At 45.9% G+C, this 23,805-nt stretch overlaps 1 protein-coding gene across 4 annotated transcripts in view; it reads right to left on the bottom strand.

The window, feature by feature from the left end:
- Positions 1-23,530, bottom strand: part of MOB3B (MOB kinase activator 3B) — a 110,351-nt gene extending 86,821 nt beyond the window's left edge. Inside the window, exon 1 of one of the 4 annotated variants that reach the window (XM_079959834.1) lies at positions 23,223-23,530. The gene's annotated coding sequence lies outside the window, so the exon portion shown is untranslated. Of the gene's footprint in view, positions 1-21,176; positions 21,672-22,865; positions 22,960-23,222 lie in introns of those variants that run through there. The other 3 variants (XM_079959831.1, XM_079959833.1, XM_079959832.1) reach the window with 3 other exon arrangements.
- Between the last annotated feature and the right edge of the window lie 275 nt (positions 23,531-23,805).

The raw sequence follows: 23,805 nt of genomic DNA, 5'->3' as shown, positions 1-23,805 counted from the left end.
CTTCCCCCAATACCTTCCCCTGCTGGAAAGTTTTAAGAAAACAGACTGCCGTCCAGATGCTGTTAATTGGTGCAAACAGCAGAGCATTTAGAATCCCACACAGATGTCTAGCCCTTCTCCAGTTATGTTGCGATAAGCTCTGTTGAGTGCTAATTTTATTGGCGTCCAAGATGACCACTTTGCAGATACGGCAACGGGGGACCAGCTGCCTAGCGACAACCGATTTACAACGTGCTCGAACAGATGGCAGGAAAACGCAAGCCAAGGGCAGCGAGACACAAGGCAACACACACCTGTGCAAAAGCATTTGGGATCTTGTCCAATTCCACACCTTCCTGATTCTTCCAGGTTTCTAAAGCCATATTTAAAATGCATTTTTTAAAAATGCAGACTTGCTTTACTGTATTTTTCCATGTATAAGCCTAGGGGGGGTTTTTACCCCAAAAAAATGGTTTGAAATTGGGGCTTGTCTTATACATGGGTAGTGCTAAGGGGTGTTTTCTTAATTTGGAAATAGGTAAAGGGACCCCTGATCATTAGGACCAGTCGTGGCCGACTCTGGGAGGAGCCGGCGTACAGCTTCTGGGTCATGTGGCCAGCATGACTAAGCCGCTTCTGGTGAACCAGAGCAGCGCACGGAAACACCGTTTACCTTCCCACCAGAGGGGTACCTATTTATCTACTTGCACTTTGAGCTGCTTTTGAACTGCTAGGTTGGCAGGAGCAGGGACCGAGCAACGGGAGCTCACCCTATCGCGGGGATTCGAACCGCCAACCTCCTGATCAGCAAGTCCTAGGCTCTGTGGTTTAACCCACAGCGCCACCCGCGTCCCTTAACTTGGAAATAGGGAACGTCTTATACATGGGGACATCTTATACATGGAAAAATACAGTACATCTCAAAGCTTTATTAATAATAAATATCTGAAAGATCTTCCATATTACAGTTGTACCTTGGATCCTGAACGCCTTGCAAGTCGAACGTTTTGGCTCCCAAACGCTGCAAACCCGGAAATGACTGTTCCGGTTTGTGAACTATTTTTGGAAGCCAAACATCCGACAAGGATTTCAATTGCAGGAAGCTCCTGCAGCCAATCAGAAGCCGCACTTTGGTTTCCGAACGTTTTGAAAGTTGAACAGACTTCTGGAACGGATTCCGTTCAGCTTCCAAGATACGACTGTACTTAAATCATGAACAGCCACTTCCCAATACTTCAGCATGACTGAGAAACGACTCAATAATGACTCAGCACCACTTTGCAAAGTTTAGCATTACCATTATAGGGAACAAAATCTGACGACAATCCCTGATACTTGGTAGCCCATTCTTGCCTCCATCAATGGACTTCCATAAACAGATTGCACACGGACAAAGGGACATGTATACTTGCAGGGCCACCCCAAGACTTTTTGCTGCCTGAAGCAGAATAGCAAACGTCTCCCCTTTTCTCCACGAGTCAAGGTGAGGAATGTCGAAGACCAGTCAAGACCTGACACACCAAATCTCACAAGCCACCTCTTTGTGACGGAAAAAAATATGCAATAATAAATCAAATAATAGGTTTTCTGCACTTCTGTGACGCCCAGAAACCAGCTATCTCATTCTTCCAAATGGTAAGGCCACGCTCCCAAGGGCTCCCCCCAGGGGATGGCAAAGTTGGACATTTGCCATGGCCCCCAAACCTGCAGAGGACTCCTTGCCCCAACAGTGCTTCCATTGCCACTTTGAACCGAATATCAAAGATCAGACCAGCCTCAAAGAATTCTCAGTTTCCAAGTCTTTTCTGGTCTAGGTTAGAGGGGGGGCCATTGACGGCGCTGTGGGTTAAACCACAGAGCTTAGCACGTGCTGACCAGAAGGTTGGCGGTTCGAATCCCCGCAACAGGGTGAGCTCCTGTTGCTCGGTCCCAGCTCCTGCCAACCTAGCAGTTTGAAAGCATGTCAAGTGCAAGTAGATAAATAGGTACCGCTCCAGCGGGAAGGTAAATGGCGTTTCCGTGCGCTGCTCTGGTTCGCCAGAAGCAGCTTAGTCATGCTGGCCACATGACCCAGAAGCTGTACGCCGGCTCCTTTGGCCAGTAAAGCAAGATGAGCACCGCAACCCCAGAGTCGGTCATGACTGGACCTAATGGTCAGGGGTCCCTTTACCTTTACTTTTACCTTTATTGAGGGTGTTGGACCACAGACCCCCCCCCCCAAAAAAAAAAAACCTGGAGACAGCATTGCCAATATTGAGCAAGGCACAGACATCTTTATGCACCAGGTGGACAATGAGCTTTTTCAATTTTTCAATTACAGCCTCTGTTATAAGCTCCAGGTAAGGTCACAAGCATTATTCTGACCTCTGTTAGGTGAGTAACCTCCCTGGCACTATTCAGCCATTAAAATTGTGGTGTGTTTTTTTAATGATCTGACCCATTTTGCTCTCTTTTAATGCCCAGCAGCGACATACTTAAGTAATCCTGTTTCACCATATGGCCCTAGTCATGTGTAATGACCCAAGTCAGCTGGTCGCTTAATTTGCCCTAGTTATCTTTCTGAGCCAACAGACAACAAGATGCTCTGCAAATAGGCGCTCTGGGATTTAACAAGAGAGACTACCTTCCCGTAACTGTTGGCGTTACTCAACTTGTAGCACAACACACATTCACGGGAATGAATAAATGTCAAACATGAGCAGATGGGATGTACAAAAGATGCTTCGTAGTCTTACAACTGTGATTATTATTTCAGGAAACGTAATTTACAAGGGATGCTAGATCAAAACACAAAAGGGCAGAGTCCTCGTGTGTGAATCTTGCTCAACAGGCATCTTGGTTGGCCACTGTGAGAACAAGATGCAGGAATGGATGGACCACTGGCCTCATCCAGTAGGTTCTACACATGTTCTGAAGAGTTCTCCCATGGCTCAGATACAGAGGAAACTGTAGTAATTTTCCTCCCCATATTTGCTATAATGCTATTGTCTTTTCCACTAGGATTATATGCCAATGTTCCTAAACTGCTTCTATTCTGATGGCTTCTCTTTATTTTTCCAGTTCATTTGCCACAACGATTTGAGCCAGCGTTGGCAAACCGCTCATTAGTTTTCTGCACATTTCCCCCCAGCAGGTCCCTTGGAATTATTTAACAGTCAGACTTGTAGGTTAAACAAAAAATCAATCCCAATTACCTCTTTGATCATTACAGGAAAACACTTTGCACTGCTGTCTTATATGCATAAAGTCTGTATTCTTTGCCTGATATTGCCTGTTCATGCCTATTGCATTAGCATTTTTTAAATAAAAACCCCCCCAACTCTGGGATGCAATAACACTGTGGTGAGAAATTATTAAAATATCCTTTAAAAGCTACATCAGACGAGTAAGTCATATTCATTTTATGAATGCGATCGTACAATCAATTCTGTGAAATTATTCATTCATAAGTCTTCTTATATTTGTCCTTGCAGGGCAATACAATATAAAAATGAAAGATGTTTGCATGCATTGGTAAGATTCTCACCTGTCGGAAATATAATAATAAACACAGAGACACATGTTACTAATTTTAAGACAAGAAATTCAATTTCAAGTGGCATAAAAGGCCCGAGTAACGATTCTAGAAGATCTTCTTCCACACCTAGTAGCTGTTTCAAGTTTTGAACACAGAACTTTTAAACACAGAAAAAAAATGATTAAAAACAATTAAACATTATCAGAATTAAAACTACACACATACATTAAAAAGTCTTGTTTCAAACATACAAATAATTACAATAAAAAAAGCACGACGCCATTAAAAGCCGTCAGTTCTCAAAACAGTTGATCCACAGGTCATTTTAGGAAATGGGCTGCAAGTGTATTTGGACAAATGTGATTTAGGTTGCATTTACTGCAGAGATCTAATTTGGTAGGAATTACTTTTAAATAAACATTTACAGTGGTACCTCTGGTTACGTACTTAATTCGTTCTGGAGGTCTGTTCTTAACCTGAAACTGTTCTTAACCTGAGGTACCACTTTAGCTAATGGGGCCTCCCGCTGCTGCCACGCCATCGGAGAACGATTTCTGTTCTCATTCTGAAGCAAAGTTCTTAACCCGAGGTAGTATTTCTGGGTTAGTGGAGTCTGTAACCTAAAGCGTATGTAACCTGAAGCGTATGTAACCCAAGGGACCACTGTATAGTTTAAGCTGCAGTCCTGAACGCTTTTTACTACATATTAAATTCTGTTGAAGAAAGTGTCAGATTATGTAAAATGTGTAGGATTATAGTGTCATTTATATTTACATTTTGCTCTTGACAGCTTTTTAATTATTATACCATGCTCAGGAGCAGCCCATAAATCTCCCACCTGTGTTTGCAGTGTTTGTGCAGAACAGTCACTGGGAATAAAATACCATTTGAGGAAACGGTTTGCTGGGCTTCCACCCGTGGGCACCCACCCACTGAGGTTATCACCTGTGCCCCACTTGCTGATGTCGCCCCTTGACCTGATACCGACATTTTATTTAGGCCCACAAATCTTGATTTGCCTTCCTAGCCAAGCCAGATCCTTGCAGTAGGCAAGACCCAGCCTGCCTCCTGGCACGAGACATCTGCCTCTGTGCGAGATCTGGGACAAACTCCAGCTCCACATTTTGGAGCCTGGCATTATTTGCTGGATTGTCCCAACAGTGGAGCCAGGAACAACGAACAGAGGCGATTCCTGCCCTCTTCAGTTGGCGGAACGCGAGACTCTTAATCTCAGGGGAACCATTTTTCTAGGGAAACCATAGTTGGGGGGAGCCAGTGATCTACCAATGATCTACCACTGATGTCCTGTGATCTACTGGCGGATCACAATCTACCTGTTGGACATGCCAGGACTAGACGAATCCTTCCAACTCTACGATTCCAAGATTCTCCATAGAGCTGTTTGGAGATCAGATGTGCTGATTCCATGTGTGCAAACACTCTGAACCATGGGTAGGCAAACTAAGGCCCGGGGCCTGGATCCAGCCCAATCACCTTCTAAATCCGACCCGCAGATGGTCCGGGAATCAGTGTGTTTTTACATGAGTAGAATGTGTCCTTTTATTTAAAATGCATCTCTGGGTTATTTGTGGGGCATAGGAATTCGTTCATTGTTATTTTTCAAAATATAGTCCGGCCCCCCACAAGGTCTAAGGGACAGTGGACCAGCCCCCTGCTGAAAAAGTTTGCTGACCCCTGGTCTATACAATACTCACACTAAGTCAAACTAAGGAAAGTTTTCAGAGACTATTATTTAACAGGAACTTGCAAAGCATGTGCAGAGCCATAGTAATCTGGTGATTTAGGATTGGTCCTTGACACAGAACATATACTTTGCATGCACAGTGTTCGAGGTTCAATTCCTGGCATTTTTGCCTAAAGCAATCAGGTAGGAGGACCATGGAACATCCTCCATAAAACAGCCTCTGCACATCAGAGAAGATTATGGATCATGACAATTTTCAAAAATTTCTTCTTCCTTCTTATATACAGTGGTACTTCAGGTTAAGTACTTAATTCTTTCCGGAGGTCCGTTCTTAACCTGAAACTGTTCTTAACCTGAAAGCACCACTTTAGCTAATGGGGCCTACCGCTGCCGCCGGAGCACGATTTCTGTTCTCATCCTGAAGCAAAGTTCTTAACCCGAGGTACTATTTCTGGGTTAGCGGAGTCTGTAACCTGAAGTGTCTCTAACCTGAAGCGTCTGTAACCCGAGGTACCACTGTATATATAGAAAAAAGCACAGCACAAATAATTCAAACACTGGCTCCTTTAGTCATAACTCTGGATAGAAAAACACTCTCACTTAAACAACAGTAATTATCCTCGTCACAAATGCTGGAGGCGATGCCGCACAAATTAAGAGCACTGTCTGGGTCATTCTGTCTAGTATACGTCTTCCTTATATACCAATGCTTAGCGTGCTCTTAATCACCCGACCCATATAGCTGTGCACAGTCATCATGAAACATAAGAAGTCATTATGTCACTCTTGGGTAGCATCCAACCTGTGCATGTGCTTGCAATGGAGGGAATTAAAATACCTGTAAGTGAGAATTTGAGGAATGGAAAAGGGGCTTTTCAGAACCGTTTGCAAGTCCAGTGGTGTCCAAACTTTTTTCAAAGAGGGTCAGATTTGATGAAGTGAAGGGCCATGAGGGCCGACCGAAGGGCCAACCAAAGTTGTTGAACTTTTTAGTAGGATTGAAGTTGTTGGGGGTTTTTTTAGGATTGAATTTGTTGAGGGTTTTTTTAGGATTCTACCCCAGAAAATAAACTGCCACAGTGGCCGGATTAAACCAACCAACGGGCCAAATTAGGCCCCCGAAATGGATTTTGGACATGCCTGCAGTAGCCCAATTGAGAAATAGTTAAATGCTCCACTGGGCCAAATTTAGAAACCGCACTTGCACAGCTCTCGTCCATCTGTTTTGAGGAGACACAGACTTAGCATGAATCTGTATAAATCCCTTTAATATTGATTTGTTTCCTGCTCTAAACGCTCCGAAGGACAAAAATGAACCCCCTTCCGCTTGGGAAGGAAGACATTTGGTGAACTGGTGCGTCTAATCTTATTTCCCACTAGGTGGCTGAGCTGGTTGAATTTACCCAACGTCTTGTGCCCGACGGCTGCAGACTGTGGAATGAAAGGTTTTAAAACAGCAAATTGATGACAACACTGGTATAACAAAAATGAAATCATTGTATTGTTGAGTTGGAAGGGACTCCAACAGTCATCAAGTCTGAACCCTTGGCAATGCAGTAATCTCAGCTGAAGCATCCAGGACAGATGCTTAAAAACCTCCAAGGAAGGTCCACAACCTCCCTCCTCCTGTTCCACTGTCGAACACCTCTTCTGTATGTTTAGTCAGAATCTCCTTTCTTGTAACTTGAAGCCATGGTTTCGAGTTCTACCCTCCAGAGCAGAAGAAAACAAGCTTGTTCCCTCTTCCATGCGACAGCCCTTGAGATATCTGAAGATGCTTTCCTATCTCCTCTCAGTCTCCTCTTTTCCAGGCTAAACATATCCAGCTCCTTCGACCGTTCCTCATAAGGCTCAGTTGCCAGACCCTTGATCATCTAGGTTGCCCTCTTCTGCACACCTCCCAGCTTCTCAACATCCTTCTTAAATTATGCTGCCCAGAACTGGACACAGTATTCCAGGTGTGGCCTGACCGAGGCAGAATAGAGTGGTTCTATGACTTCCCTTGATGTGAAAATCGTCATGATGGACACAGGGTGATCGTTGCTTCTGACGTTACATTTCTCTGCAGATACTTTGAAAACATGTATGGAGAAATGGGGAGAAAATGGCCAAAGATGCATGGGGAAGGAATGTGATGGACAACTTGCACGTTGTTCCAAGGACTCTTTGTCATTTGCACATTTCAAGCTAGGGCCCAGCCCTTTCGAAATTAAAGCATATTCCAAAATTAAACTCAAGGGAGCTGCAGAAAAAGTGAGCCATTCATGTTCCTTTTTTATCACATCTCCTCTTGCCTAAATTCATGATTAAGTGGATATTAGCATAGACTGAGGAATCACAGACTGTACTTTATTGGTCCAGGCAACCCCAAACTCGGCCCTCCAGATGTTTTGGAACTACAATTCCCATCATCCCTGACCACTTATCCTGTTAGCTAGGGATGATGGGAGTTGTAGTCCCAAAACATCTGGAGGGCCGAGTTTGAGGGTGCCTACTATAGTCCCTTGTTTCAACATTTTTGTCTCTCCAGACTCCAGTTCTGAAGATTATACTTCCAAGAAGCTGGACTACAGACTCTCAGTACCCTCCCCAAACTAGAATTCCCAAGCTTCTTTAGGGGAAGCCAGGACACTTGAGCTGATATAAAACTGCTGTTTCTATCTTATTTCTATCTTTATTTTTTCTCTCTCTCTACCTTCATCAAAGTGCTCAAGATAACATGGTTATCCCCCCCCCCAGCCCATTGCCCAATGTTATCCTCACAACAAAAATTGTGAGGTGGGTTAGGCTGAGAAAGTATAAATAGCGCAATACTGCCCACTGAGCTTCATGGCCAAGTAAAGGTTCTACTCGGAAGTAAAATTCACCAGCCCCAGTTCAAAGTGAGTACACATCACTCCGTAAGCATAACCTACTAAGGATCTACAGTAAGCCACTGTTGAGTTCCCAACTCCCATTAGCCCCAGGAAGCATGGCCAACTGTCAGAGATTATGGGTGCTATAGTACATGGTTAGGCAAACTAAGGCCCGGGGGCCAGATCCGGCCCAATCGCCTTCTCAATCCGGCCTGTGGACGGTCTGGGAATCAGCGTGTTTTTACATGAGTAGAATGTGCCCTTTTATTTAAAATGCATCTCTGGGTTATTTCTGGGGCATAGGAATTGGTTCATTTTCCCAAAAAAAATCTAGTCCGGCCCCCCACAAGGTCTGAGGGACAGTGGACTGGCCTCCTGCTGAAAAAGTCTGCTGGCCCCTGCTGTAGTGTAACAACTTCTGGAGGGACACAAGTTCCTCACCCATCCTTCAGCCAGACCTATAGGTAAAAAGGGTAAAGGTAAAGGGACCCCTGACCATTAGGTCCAGTTGTGACTGACTCTGGGGTTGCGGCGCTCATCTCGCTTTATTGGGCGAGGGAGCCGGCGTACAGCTTCTGGGTCATGTGGCCAGCATGACTAAGCCGCTTCTGGCAAACCAGAGCAGCGCACGGAAACGCTGTTTACCTTCCTGCCGGAGCGGTACCTATTTATTTACTTGCACTTTGATGTGCTTTCGAACTGCTAGGTTGGCAGGAGCAGGGACCGAGCAACGGAAGCTCACCCCGTCGCAGGGATTAGAACCGCCGACCTTCTGATTGGCAAGTCCTAGGCTCTGTGGTTTAACCCACAGTGCTACCCGTGTCCCTAGACCTATAGGACCTTATGTTAAATCCCGGTTAACTGAGTCTCACTTGAGATTAATGCACAAGCAACTATAAGCAGAGAAAAAACCAGCCCAGGCAGGGATTTACCGTATTTTTCGCCCCATAGGACGCACCAGCCCATAGGACGCACCAAGTTTTTTTGGGGGGAAACAAAGAAAAAAAATTTATTTCCCCCCCAGGCGCTTGTGGGGCCGGCAGCGGGGAGAAACGCTCTTCTCCCCGCCGCCCGCCTGCAGACCAGGTCCGGGGACAGCGGGAGGACGCGCTGCACCTCCCAGCTGTCCCCGGAGCTTGCGGGGCAGGCAGCAGGGAGAAGCGCTCTTCTCTCCGCTTCCCGCCTGCAGACCAGGTTCGGGGACAGCAGGAAGACGCGCTGCGCCTCCCAACTGTCCCTGGAGCTTGTGGGACTGGCGCTGCGGCTCTCCTGAAGCCTGGAGAGCGAGAGGGGTCGGTGCGCACCGACCCCTCTCGCTCTCCAGGCTTCAGCGAAAGCCTGCATTCGCCCCATAGGACGCACACGCATTTCCCCTTCATTTTTGGAGGGGGAAAAGTGTGTCCTATAGGGCGAAAAATACGGTAAATTATGCCCTCCAAGTTTTATCAAATTACACCCACCCTAATTCCTGTTTGAAGAGTTGCTAAGTTGCCACCACTTAGGCAGCTGGGGCAATGCAGTAGGAAACGAAGCAGTTTTCGCTTTTTGACCAGTAACAGAAACCTGAAAAATTAAGTCTACAACAGAGATACCATAATTCACAGTCAAATGGGCTCCCTTAGTGGCTTCTCTGTGATACAACAATAACCTAAGTGCATGTAGAAAAAACAGAACAGCCTCTTACAACTCAAGTGCCAAAGACAAGAAAATAGGAAGTTATTAACTGGCTAGGGACCAAACATTGTTTTAAAAATAAAATAGGAACTTGAGACCTCAGTACCTGAAGGAATAGCTGTTACCACCTCAGTCTGCACCATGTCAAGAAATAAAAAATGGAGTATTTTCCCATGAGCTATCCAAGGGCATTTAAGGTAACCAGAGAAAAACCCCTTGCAGTAGTGATCTTTTGCCAATCCCGCTCATCAAAGGTCCATCTTGCCACCATTTTGCTTTCTCTTTGGGGCCAGGAAAACAGTTCCCTATTCTCCCAGTCTTCTGGGTTTTATTCTAACCAGTTGTCTTATTGACCACTTTAGTGTGATTTTAAGATTAATTTTATTGTTATTTTAGTGTTCTCATTAACTGGGAACAGTTTGCCTGAATAACAGCATTATAAAAGTATAAACTAAACAACGAATAAACAAATAAGGACCTTTTAAGGATGTAGACATATGAGATGGGAAATCTCTTCAGATTTCAGCAAAGAGCTAATGCTGAACTCTTGTTTATTTTCTAATTCTAAGAAGGCACTGGAAATTAATTTAAAATATTATAAACAGAAAGAAGAGAAAAAGAAAATGTGCACTCTCTCTCTCTCTCCTCTCCTAGGAAGGGCTACGGTCACTTGAAACTTTGCTAGGTTTTCTGTAAGAAGGTAGTAAAAAACAAAACAAAACAAAACCTCACATTTTAATTAAAACTCATTGAACGAAACTGAAAGCAACCAAATCATGTTCCTCAAAGGCATTTGGAATCTTGATGGTGGGGAAAATTCATATCATGATTAATACAAATGTCTCATGTTGAATGAATTCAGGATGGCAGATTTTTATAGGTGTTCCGAAATATATTTAAAGAGACTCCAGGAAGATAAGGTACTTATAGCCATTGGTTCATCATGGGCTTCACTACTGGTGGGAACGGCTTAAGCGTTTGTCTCGTGCTGGTGCTCTCCGGCAAACTCGCCCAATCCAGCCCCCTTTCCAAATGCCCTGTGCTCCACACCCGGTGGAACCAAATGATCCAGACCAACTTGAACCACCTCTGTAGGACGGCTGGACAATTCCCTCTGCAATGCATATCTGAGACAACGGACTTCAGGTTCCCTCTGAAAGCTCTCAACGCTCTGGAGAGCGACGGCGCCGTCATCATCATCCGCGAGGTTCTCCAGCAGAGCCTCAACGTTCTCGGGAAAGACCATCCTTGCGGCGCCTGGAACGCGACGTGTCTCGAGTCCTTGCAAAGCGACCTTTACCAGCAAACCAAACAGCTGGAGGCGTGCGCAAAAGAAACACAGGGAGGAAAACTGGCAAACTCCGCCAACAGGGCACCATCTCCTTCGCCCATGAAAGTCAAGCGATACTTTCAAAGAATGAACAGTTTCCTAGCCGCCAACCAGCAGAGTCGCTGCGCCTGGGAGCTGGTCCACCTAGAACTGAAAGACTGCTTTTTGTTCATAACCCAGCTTCTCAGCAAGCTAAAGGAGTAAGGTAATATTGTTTAAGTAGTATTTTCATATACCTTGGCGTAAGAGCTTGGGGGAGTGCAGGGAGAAGGCTTAAGGTTAGGAGAACTCTGTATGTATGTATGTATGTATGTATGTATGTATGCATTTACAGTTAAGAATATTCTCATACAATGCAAAACACAGGGGAACACTGTCAGAGAAGTCCCACTGAAATGAACAGAACTGGTCAACAGGAATGAATTGGAAACCCATTAAGTTGGAAGGATCTTTTAGGTAACCTATAACAGAAGTTCCTGGTAACCTATATCGAAGTATTAACACCCCAAAACCTTAAATATGCTCTTTGGAAACTAGCCAGGAGTGGTTGTAGCATCCGTCTAAAAAAACAGCTAAAGAAGTCTTATTTACAGCAATTTTAATTTAAAAAAAGTGAATTGATGACTGCATAGTATACCAGATATTGCAGCATGAAGATGAAAGAAAATCTAGTTTTAATCTACAGGTGGGCATAAGGAATTAAAAATTTAGCAACATATAATTAAAATCACATCCAGTATCCTGAATGTGTATGGTTCCCTTCTTTCGCTTAAATCTTAGTATTTACTCATGTGTAGGGTACATTTCAATATGAAAGGTCACGGCTAGTGTAGAAAGAACAAATACTTTTGGGGTTTAATTACAGATAAAAATCTGTAATTTTAAATCAGCTTTTTAAAAAATTAAGATAGATTTTGTTTTCTAAAAATATATTATAGTGTGTCTATTTTAATATATAAGGAGTCTTAAGTGAAATTCTGAATGTAGAACAAATGTGCTGAAGCCTACAATTACAAAAGACTGAATCATTACTGTCTATCAAACACCACATTGTGAATTATTGTTATTAATAAAAAATAACTTAGTGAAGGAAGGGGAGAGGCAGCAAATTCAGGTTCCAGTATCAGCAGTGCCATCTAAACTGGGTAGGTGAACCTCCCTGCCTTTAAGTACACAACACACGCACACAAGCCAGTAGTCCTTGTTTTCCTGGGTGATGGATGGAACGAGAATGTGCCTTCCTCCAACTCAGGGCAACTGGGAGTAAATAAGGAGTAAACGGATGCTCTGAAAGATTCATAGAGAACATGGGATCCAACCCACACTGTCTACATCTGTGGTTCCCAACGTGGGGCGCATACACCACAGGGGGACAATTCGATTTTTCAGGGGGCAATTTGAGAATGAGTTATTAACAGTTAATGGCCTTTTAGGCTTCTTCCATAGGAAGAGGAGTTCGCTTTTTGAATAAGAAGAATTATATGTCACAGGGGTGGGGAGATGAGGATTTTAGAGATGCTTAGATGGGGCATGGCCAAAAAATGGTTAGGAACCACTGGTCGACCTGATCTGAACATGATCCCTCAGACACAAGCTGGGGAGTTTTGCTTCAAACGGAGGAGCAAAGAGAAATCCTTTTCCATTCTCTCCCGATATCCCTTAGTTTCTTACATCCCCACCACATATGTAGGAAGGTCCCCTCTGCTTCTTGGCATTTCCAACACATTTTAGATCCCTTTTTTATACATTTTAACCAATTCACTCAGGGTGCGGTACTCTTGTTTTACCTATTTTTTCCATTATTTGATTGATTGATTGATTGATTGATTGATTGATCTTATATACATCCTATACCCGGATGTCTCAGGGCAGTTCACAGCAAAGATCAAAATAAAAACCACAATATATATAATCAAAATAAAGACAACCACCCAATAACACACATCCCCCCCCAAAAAAGAGCCACATTTTAAAAGGCAATAGCGACTTTCTCTTTGTTCTGGACGTTTCTGAACACCTGCAGCCAAATTCTGTGCATTTTGCTCGGAGTAAATCTAACCATGTTTGGAGAGGGGTCTTTCTTCCCAGACAATTCAGCCCCGGATTGGAAGCTTAGCCTTAGAATCTTAGAATTGTAGAGTTGGACTGGACGCAACAAAACAATCATACCACAAACTGGCTTAAAAATATAAAATCAAATTTACTAGAATAATAGCTAGAATAGAGATAGACTTGTAACCATTCAAGCAACAAACTTACTAAGGTGCCATGCGCAAAACAAAGACTGGAGATACTGTAAACACAGAGTGAATAAATGTACAGTGGTACCTCGGGTTAAGTACTTAATTCGTTCTGGAGGTCTGTTCTTAACCTGAAACTGTTCTTAACCTGAAGCACCACTTTAGCTAATGGGGCCTCCTGCTGCCGCCGCGCTGCCGGAGCACGATTTCTGTTCTCATCCTGAAGCAAAGTTCGTAAACTTAAGCACTATTTCTGGCTTAGCGGAGTCTGTAACCTGAAGCGTATGTAACCTGAAGCGTATGTAACCCGAGGTACCACTGTACAACTGCATCTTAACAAGTTACATGTGCAATCAGTAAATGTTAGACAGACTGGATAAATGAGCCATTCAACAAGTAGCGTAAGTCCAATCACGGAATGGCAACCCCATGTCGCCACAATGGCAAGGGTAGCACACTGGAGAATATGAAAAAGTTTCTCAAAGCTGTTTTTCAAAGATTGAACTGGATGAGATGTTCTTCAATGGGTCTTGAGTTGGAAACACAAAGCCGTGTACATGGATCAATCACAGGAAGGCAAATCAAAGCCACCACACTGTTGAGAATAACGCAAGTAAGCAAAAGGAGACCTGCTGTCTGGATATATTACATGTTTCGCTACACGCTTGTTAAGATACAGTTGTACATTTACCCACTCCATGTTTACAGTATATCCAGGCTTTGTTTTGCTCATGGCACCTCAGTATGTTTGTTGCTTGAATGGTTACAAGTCTATCTCTATTCTAGCTATTATTCTAGTAAATTTGGTTTTATACCTATAAGCCAGTTTGTGGAGGTGTTGTTTCGTTGCATTATTATTACTGTCACCCCATTTGATACTTTGTGTATATACTTTGCAGAGTTGGAGTGGACGACCAGGATCATCTAGTTCATGTGTAGGCAAACTAAGGGAGCTGGATCCGGCCCATTCGCCTTCTCAATCCGGCCTGCGGATGGTCCGGGAATCAGTGTGTTTTTACATGAGTAGAATGTGTGCTTTTATTTAAAATGCATCTCTGGGTTATTTGTGGGGCCTGCCTGGTGTTTTTGCATGAGTAGAATGTGTGCTTTTATTTAAAATGCATCTCTGGGTTATTTGTGGGGCATAGGAATTGGTTCATTTTTTTTTCTTCCAAAATATAGTCCGGCACCCCGACAAGGTCTGAGGGACAGTGGACCATCCCCATACTGAAAAAGTTTGCTGATCCCTGATATAGTTCAGGGGTCAGCAACCTTTTTCAGCTGTGGGCCTGTCCACCATCTCTTGGACCATGTGGTGGGCAGGACTATATTTGGGGGGGGGGGGAATGAAAATGGGCCGGACTATATTTTTTTTGGGGGGGGGAATTGAAAATGGGCTGGACTATATTTTTTTGGGGGGAATGAATGAATTTCTATGCCCCACAAATAACCCGTAAATGCATTTTAAATAAAAGCACAAGTTTTACTCATGTAAAAACTCCAGGCAGGCCCCACAAATAACCCAGAGATGCATTTTAAATAAAAGGACATATTCTACTCATGTAAAAACATGCTGATTCCCGGACCGTCTGCGGGCCGGATTGAGAAGGTGATTGGGCCGCATCCGGCCCCCGGGCCTTAGATTGCCTACCCCTGATCTAGTTCAACCCTCCACAATGCAGGACTGTTTTGCCTATTGTGGGGCTCCAACCATCAAATGGAAGTTGCTTCCTCGCATGTGAACAGGGGGTCGTCACAAACAAATCTGCCTCTTTTTCCTAAGCAGGCTTAATTCTGCTCTGCAAAAGGCATGTTGGTTGCAAGAGCAAAGGTTTAACGATTAAGCTCCTTGGTTATACTAAAGGCTGTATTTAGTTGCAAACCATTATGCGAAAGCAATCAGTTGGCATGCATGCTTATCCAGCAAATATAGGAATTGCAAAATGGGAAACCTGATTTAAGGCTGAAGTCTAAATCATGTCTTTTCCCTTGGGATCTTTCAAATCACGTTTTTAAAAATCAGCGATTCAAAATATTTCTACTGTCCTATATACCATATTATTGTACGGTTTCCTGTTCTTTAGAGTATTAGTTTTGTATCTGCATTATTCTTGGCATTTTTAAAAGCATCGTTAAAAAATATATACAGTCACACCTTGGGTTAAAGCTGCTTCAGGTCGCGTTTTTCCGGGTTGCGGACAGCCAAAACCTGAAAGTACCGGAACGGGTTACTTCCAGGTTTCGGCGGTTGCGCATGCGCAGAAGTGCTAAATCGCGCTTTGCACATGCGCAGAAGCGCCGAATCGTGACCTGTGTGTGCGCAGATGCGGGTTGCGAACGTGCATGCCGCACGGATCACGTTCGCAACCCAAGCGTCCACTGTATAATTATAATATGTGATATTTATAGAGAACAATTGTTCAAAGCACTTCACGTAACTTACACCAGGGTTGCAGCACTGTACAACTGTTGCGTGTGAAGACCCCCCCCCCCCAAAGAAAGACACAGTTGACACCAATATTAGTTGAAGGTTGTTGGCATAATTTTGGCCACAGCTTTATCGATTACAGAATGTGAGTGGTTTGCTTAGGCATTGGTACGACTAGCTGCGCCGACACCTCTGGCAGAGCAGCACTGACAACTGGACATAGGCAGAAGTCAGTAAGGGTAAACAAACCCTGGAAGGGGATCGGACAAAAGCATGGCGAACACCTGGATTCTTTTAATGGAATACCCTATCACACATTGGGAGGGGCAGGTATGACAACCTACCCTACCCTCCACATTGAACCAATGCCTAACCACCAAACATTACAAAATTATGGCGATTTGCTACGCGGCAGGCGAAACCCAAGTGGCACCAGTACATCAGCCAATTGGGAAAATTCCTACTGGGCCCCTGCCCCAAGAACATGTGACCCACAATGGCATAGCAAGGTGGTAAAGGTAAAGGTAAAGGGACCCCTGATCATTAGGTCCGGTCGTGACTGACTCTGGGGTTGCAGCGCTCATTTCGCTTTATTGGCCGAGGGAGCCAGCGTACAGCTTCCGGGTCATGTGGTCAGCATGACTAAGCCGCTTCTGGCAAACCAGTGCAGCGCACGGAAATGCCGTTTACCTTCCCGCCGGAGCGGTACCTATTTATCTACTTGCACTTTGACATCTGGCCCCAAAATGGCAACTAGACGTTCCGTTTTGGCAACTGCAGCCCTTTGGTACCTAGCTTGTATATCTGAATTTCTAACACTGTGTCCAGATGGTCTTTATTCTTAATTCCCTGAAATAATGGCACTAATGCAAAAAATCCCCCACTTTTTCTTTTCCCCTAGGAACAGGTGAAAGAAGCCCTTGCTCATCGATTTGTTACAAGTTACCTCAACCAGCATACAGACACTGAAACCCATGTCCACAACATTCAGGGAGCAACAACTGTGACCAGCTTCACCAATTCTATTTTTTTTTGCTGCCGCTGCCACTTCCACCAGCTTTGCATTTACAGATGAACAAACAAAAAAACAGGCAGACGAGTTAGTCAACCAAATCATCCTCTGTGCCATTTGTTTCTTAATTATGTGCGGACATTAAGCATTTTTATAGCACTTCTAATATGCACAGCGCTTTAAGAATCCTTGGCTAAACTGAGTCTCACATGCAAAAATCACAACGCTGGAAAAACCATGAAGCCAGCCACTGCCTCTATATAGCTCCATCCTTATTTCAGACATCGTGATATACCGGTGTATCGCGATGTTTAGCTGGTGATATACCACAATGTTGAAAAACTGGTATCTGCCAGGCACAATGGAATCACAATTTAGAAAGGCAGCTACAATCCACAGAACACAAGGGCTTTGTTTTGTTCCAGATTGTTCAGTAAGTCTCCTGGTGTTACAGGGATTTTCTTCCCTTTAATTCTGTAACCAGTAGACATCTAGCCAAACGCACAATTTGCCTTCAGTCTAAACTTAATACAGCTTTGCAACAACCCGTCCGATCAGTAGAACCGCACGACGTTATTTCGTATTCCGGCGGTTCGCTCCAATCAAAGAGCTTGACCCGTTTTACTAAATATCTGTAATTTAAACTTGGTGAAGCAGAGAAGTATAATTTCATTCTATGCTTGCTTCATTTTTTAAAAACTTATCTAAATCAGGGATTTGTTAAGTTTTGGAATGACTCACAGCTGGGTGGAGTTTTGTTGTGGGAGAGAAGATGCTGAGAAAAAAGAAGGAAAAGGCAATTTGGGCACGTTTCGATTCCAAGCGAAGAAAACAAGTTAGTAGATCCATCTCCTACGAGACACCGGGAATCACAGCGATATGTTTTGATATGCCCACCGACAGACAACATGCCAGTGAAGCAGCAGGCAGGACTGAACTCTCTGCTCATCTTCAGAGGTCTTCTTCATCAGCAGGAACGAACCACACACCTCTTCCATCTTTGCACATCGCCCTGTGAAACGGCCTTACGGACCAAATTGGTCCCCCCTTGCGGGCCAAAGTTAGAGGTCACCCTCCGTGTGCTACATCCCTGGTTTATTTAACGAATTGTACGTACCATTAGATTGAAACAGAACCTCTAAGCAGTTTACACGAAATAGTAAAAATACCTTTAAAAAAATGACAAAAATTAAAAACATTATCAGATACTTAAAACCAGCAACCAAAGAGCTTAAAACACAATCAACAACTGCATGTCCGGATAAAAGGTAAAGGTAAAGGGACCCCTGACCATTAGGCCCAGTTGTGACCGACTCTGGGGTTGCGGCGCTCATCTCGCTTTACTGGCCAAGGGAGCCGGCGTACAGCTTCCGGGTCATGTGGCCAGCATGACTAAGCCGCTTCTGGCGAACCAGAGCAGTGCACGGAAACGCCGTTTACCTTCCCGCCAGAGTGGTACCTATTTATCTACTTGCACTTTGACGTGCTTTCGAACTGATAGGTTGGCAGGAGCAGGGACCGAGCAATGGGAGCTCACCCCGTTGCGGGGATTCGAACCGCCAACCTTCTGATCGCCAAGTCCTAGGCTCTATGGTTTAACCCACAGCGCCACCCGCGTCCCACATGTCTGGATAGGCCTGCCCAAACCAAAATGTTTTAAGGAGGCGTCCCAAAAGAGAACAGCAAAGGCATCTGCCTAATGTCAATAGGCAAGGAGTTGCTAAGTTTACATTGTGCCACATATATATATACACACACACACACAAAACAACCCACACGAGCATTACGCAGCACCAGTTCATCAGATCCAGTGGGCTACACTCTGGCCCAAACCAGCCAAATTATTTTATTATTACAGTCATACCTCTTGTTACGTTAGCTTCATGTTACGTTTTTTCAGGTTGCGTCCTGCAGCGACCCAGAAGTACCGGAAAGGGTTACTTCCGGGTTTCGCCGCTCACGCAGAAGCGCAAAATGACGTCACGCGCATGCGCAGAAGCGGCAAATCGCAACCTGCACGTGCGCAGACGCGCCGCTGTGGGTTGCGTTCCTTTCATGTTGCGAACGGGCCTCCGGAACGGATCCCGTTCGCAACCAGAGGTACCACTGTATTATTTATTAAATTTGTACGTATAACCAACAAGGGAAGGCATTGCCACCCCTCTGCCCGCAGTCCACCCATCATATCCCCTGCACGAAGGGTGGGACTGATGGATATTGGAGACAGCCACACGGTTGCCATGGAGAACACAAAGTCGTGTGATGCCCCAATGGCAACCTCTGCATGGGATGCTGAAGTTAACCAGAGCCATCGTCCTGGGGTTCTCCCAGCAAACACCACGCCAGAATATTGGATAGGCCAATGCTTTTCCTGAAGGGCTACCATGAGGATACAGTCAGGGATGCTGAGATCACATAACTTTCCCATCCACAGCCTAGCGACCGCGCGGGATATCCCCAAGGGCTGGACTCAACATCTCCCGTTCCTGCCCTCTGAAGCTACAATTTGGCACTCACCCTGCCCAGGGATCGAACCCACTCTACTACTGAGCTAAATCCTTTTTCCATAAACTGGTTCGTTTTGGAGGTATCATCTGAAGTTAAGTAGGGCATGTTTTAGAAACAGACTCCCACATGCAGCTAGGGTCAACAGGGAAGCGAATTTCTAACTCAAGGGTCCACGGGCACAACTGAAAGCAGGAGAAACTGCCGGCAACGAACACACGCTGCATCAAATGTGGGTGCAATGAAAGGACTCTGGGCCCACACATTCCAGCTTTATTTTATTGTCATTGATTAAATTTGCAGGCCACCTTCCATCCATAGATCTCAGGGCGGTTCAGAACACAAAAGCACAAGTTAAAAAAAAGAAAAACACAAAATAGGTAATAAAAACAAGACTAAAAGCAAAAACTCCCCTCCCACAAGACATTTAAGCAGCCAAAGGCTTGGTTGAAGAGGAACGCATTTGCCCGGCAACTAGAGGTGCCAGCCAAACCTCCCAGGAGAGAAAATTGCACAAACAGGGAGCCAATGCAGAAAAGGCCCTGTTCTCGTGTTGCCACCCTTCTAGACCTCTCATGGAGGAGGCACACAATGAAGGGCCTCAGATTAGGGTCTGGGTCGGTTCATATGGAGAGAGGCAGTCCTTGAGGCACTGCAGTCCTGAGCCGTTCAAGGCTTTAAGTGTCAAAACCAGCACTTTGAATTGGGCCCAGAATCTAATTGGCAGCCAGTGCAGTGGGACCAGGATCGATGTAATATGCTCAAACCGTCTTGCTCCGGCAAGCAACCTGGCCGCTGGATTCTGCACTAGCTGAGGTTTCGTCTTCTACATATAATGCATTGCAGTAATCTAACCTTGAGGTTGCCAGAGCGTAGACAACAGTAGTTAGGCTGTCCCTGCGCAGAGAGGGGTGCAGCTGGGCCACCAACCAAAGCTGGTGGAAGGAAGGCTTGATAATGAACTGAGCAGGCAAGTGTGAGGTTCGTCTGTCCAACTCAGCTGTCAGGGCTGCATGGATCCTATCCAAAAAGCTGTAACTGGGCTTCCTCTGCAAGATCCGTTGGATGACTGCTTTCTGAGGAAGGCTCTACTCATGCAAAGGCCCCTGGATCAGCCGTGTTCGAAACTCAGATATATAATCTAATCACCAAATGGCACCTTAAACCCAGGTTACAGTCACCACAATGGAATGCCTAGACACCTTTTTTGCTGTGGATTATTTTTATTATTTTCATTTCAATAACACTTTATATTTTGAAGAACAAATCTCAGAGCAGTTTACAACACCATCCAATAAAACAATCCAGAATAAAAGAAAGTCAAGCTTCAAGGAAAATAGTTCAGATTCTTCTCCAAGTGACATTTTTGCTTTCCCAAATTGCCAACCAGAGATTCCCCAGGTGGTCACCATCGCACCCACACCAGTCGCAAAACGCGCCTGGCTAATTTCTAACACCGTCCAGGATCAGTGCCAACCCAACTGTTGGTTACGAATACTGAATGGGGCGGTTGGGAGGGGATTGAAATCTCCACCCGGCCCCAGTTTTTCGTTTTGAGGGGCGCGGAGAGAAGTGAGATTACGCAGCAGCAAACAACAACAACAACACTCAGCAAATGATGTTTTCGAAAGAACTAATATGGGTTAATTAGCTTTGCATGCCTGCAATGTAATGCAATGTAGCATTACGACACAGCTTGTCACATCCGCTCTGGGAGAAATTCAGACTCCTGCATAGGCTAGTCAAAGGCCTGTAATGACCACTCATTTTTCAATTCCACATTTTCGCAATTAAAAGCAATTGCCACCGGACACCCATGATTACAGAGAGGTCCCCAGGTGCCCTATTTGTTTCGCCTTCGCTGGAAAAAACAAGGATGTGGCCTGCCCCACGACCTGCCCAGCAAGAACAACAACAACAAGGCAACTCACCTTCCACATTTGCCAGGCTTTAGTTGGAAACCCGTCGAGCTGAACCAGCCTCCTGGACTGCTTTTCTGACATGCAAACGGGCGCCTGGGATCTACTCAGCTGTGGCGCTTGCAGCCTCCAGTTTACATAATAACCGTGTGTCACTTCCATTTGTAATGAGCTTTGCCCGAGAGGTGACAAACAGGTCACCAATCCCTGGGCTTCGGCTCTGGGCCTCCCCCCCCCCCCCGCACCCGGAAACGAAGGGAGGGGGCTTCCATTTTGAGATTCCCGCCTTGTGGCTGCGCAGAGGCAATGGGCTAAGAGCTGTTGCGAAAAGGCCTTCTTCCCCGGCCCTTTTGTCAGATAACAGAGACACCCTTGCGGGACACTCACGTTTCCGGCTTTCCCCTCCCTCCATAAATACAAATCCAACCTACTTTGAAGCAGCAAACCTGGAATAACCAGTCCCCCACGAGGCTGCAAAATCAGAGCTCCCTTAAAAGCACCAGGCAAATCCCTTAAGCAGGGAATAAACAGACAGCACACTTGGCCACTTGGGATTTCGGCTCTGCACAAATCCATATGTTTGCTTTCTTCCCCTTCCTTACCAAATGTGGTTCAATGCATACTTCAGCTTTTCAAAACCAACCATCCTCAGGGTTTCCTTTTTTAAAAAAAACACACGGTTGCTTCCAAAAAGGGTCCTCCTTTCTGCTCTCTTCATCTCCAGATATCTGACTTTTAAACAATAGGATAAACAAAAGCCCTTTGTTTCTGTGGGTGACTGGGGTATGTGTGTGTGTGTTTTAAGAGAATGCTAGGAATCTTTGAATGGGGTGCAGGAAGAAAATAAAAAGGGGGCTGTTGCATCCTCTGTGTGCCTGCTGTTTAAAATGTTTAAAAAAAGAAAAACCAGAGAAGAGTGAAGGAAACTTTTCTCCCCACCCCCCCACCCCCAATGCAATAAAGGGAGAGGCTGAAAATCCAGATGTTTGACAGAAGACCCAGAACAGCTCCCTGACAACAAATCTCCAGCTTCCCCAGCGGAGGAGAAAGGAATCTTAACTGCAACTCGTGGAATGTGGTTGTGTCACTAAATTGCATGTGGGTTGTGTTTCTCTCCCCCCACCCCCACCCCGCCGCAAAAAAAAAAGTAAAGTAAAAAGTCCAAGCAACAACCAGTTGAATGGGATTGCACAACAAAAGTCACAACAGGCGTTGCTATTTCCCCTTTTCCCCAAATATCACCAAGGGCTGGATTTCCCCCCCCCCCTTAACACACACATATATCGATCTGCTTCAAGTCGCAATTTTTTCTTCCACGCGCACTTATTTTCTCGAACCTCCTTCCAGCCAAAGGCAGCGGAGCCAAAAGGGCAAGAGGCGAGCGCATGACTGCAACGAGGCAAGAAAGAACTTCATTTTTTGTGCTCGCTGTTGCTACAGGGTCTTAATTCAAACCACCGTGCAATCGCTCCGAGAAGGGGGGGGGGGGAGGGAACAGAAGGCACGAGCTCTTTGGCGGGGGGGGGGGAGAAGATGTCGGGAATGCCCAGCCCTTGGATCATTGAAATTGCACCACTGGAGGGGCGCATTGCTGCACGCTCTCCTCGCGAGTAAAGTTCCAAAGTCACCTCCGAGTGAAAAACATGCAGAGAGAGGATGCCCCCCCGCACACCGGCCGCTCCTGCCCCACGACCCACCTACTCCTCCATCCAACGCTTACTCGGGAGTAAATGAACACACACACACAGAGCACCGAGCAGCCGTGGGACTTGCTGCCCAGGGGGAACGAGTTGGGATCTGGCTTGCATTTTGGCTGCAAACGGAGGAACGGGGGGAGGCGCGCCAAGTTTGCGCGCACGCACACATTGTTGCACAATTCAAGATGCGCAGCTTTCTCCTACACGCACGTCCACCCCCCCCCACCCCCCCATCTCTCTCCTTCCATTCCGGTGCAAGGATCTTAAGCGATCCCAAGTGGAAAGCGGAGGAAGGGTTGGGTTGGGCAGCCCCCCCCCCGCGCGCAAAAATAAAGCGATCCACGTCTCCCCGGGGGTTTACCTTGTAAGCCCGCTGGCGGCTGCCTGCGATGGTTTCTCCTGGCGCTCCCTTCTTTCTTTGCGCACCCGCAAATCCAAGGCTTTGCGGACGGGTGGAAACACAAAAAAGAAAAAGCGCACGCCGAGTCGGTTCCAAAAGAGGGGGATCTGGCCCTGGGAAGGCGGGAGGAGGGGAGGGATCTATTGCACGGGGCCAGGGGGCATGGCGCTCTCCGATCGCCGTGCCTGGGGCGGAGGAGCCGGAGGAGAGCCGCTGCTGCTGCCGCGCCGACGTCCACCCTCGCCCGGGACTCGGGCGGCCCTGGCGGCTGAGCAGGGAAAGGGCCGAGGCGCAACCCCTGGCGGACGCGGCCGGGCGCTGCAGCCCGAGCCTTGCAAGCTCCGGGGGCGGCCCGGGGAGCGTGGCTAAAGTCCCGTCCCTAAACGGAAAGCCTGGAGTGCCTTACAGCCCTAGAAGTGTGGGATTGGAAAGCGGGGGGGGGGGGGGGCATGATGGGCGTAGCAGCTGCGCACCCCCTCTCTAAATCAGGTGAATAAATAAAAATACAGTACTGAAAAGCAGTGCTTCCTTCCCCCCAAAAATG

This window comes from Podarcis cretensis, assembly GCF_951804945.1.
Source record: "Podarcis cretensis genome assembly, chromosome: 17".
Classification (NCBI taxonomy): domain Eukaryota; kingdom Metazoa; phylum Chordata; class Lepidosauria; order Squamata; family Lacertidae; genus Podarcis; species Podarcis cretensis.
Note: the sequence above shows the minus strand (reverse complement) of the source record. Positions and strands in the feature narration are given on the sequence as shown.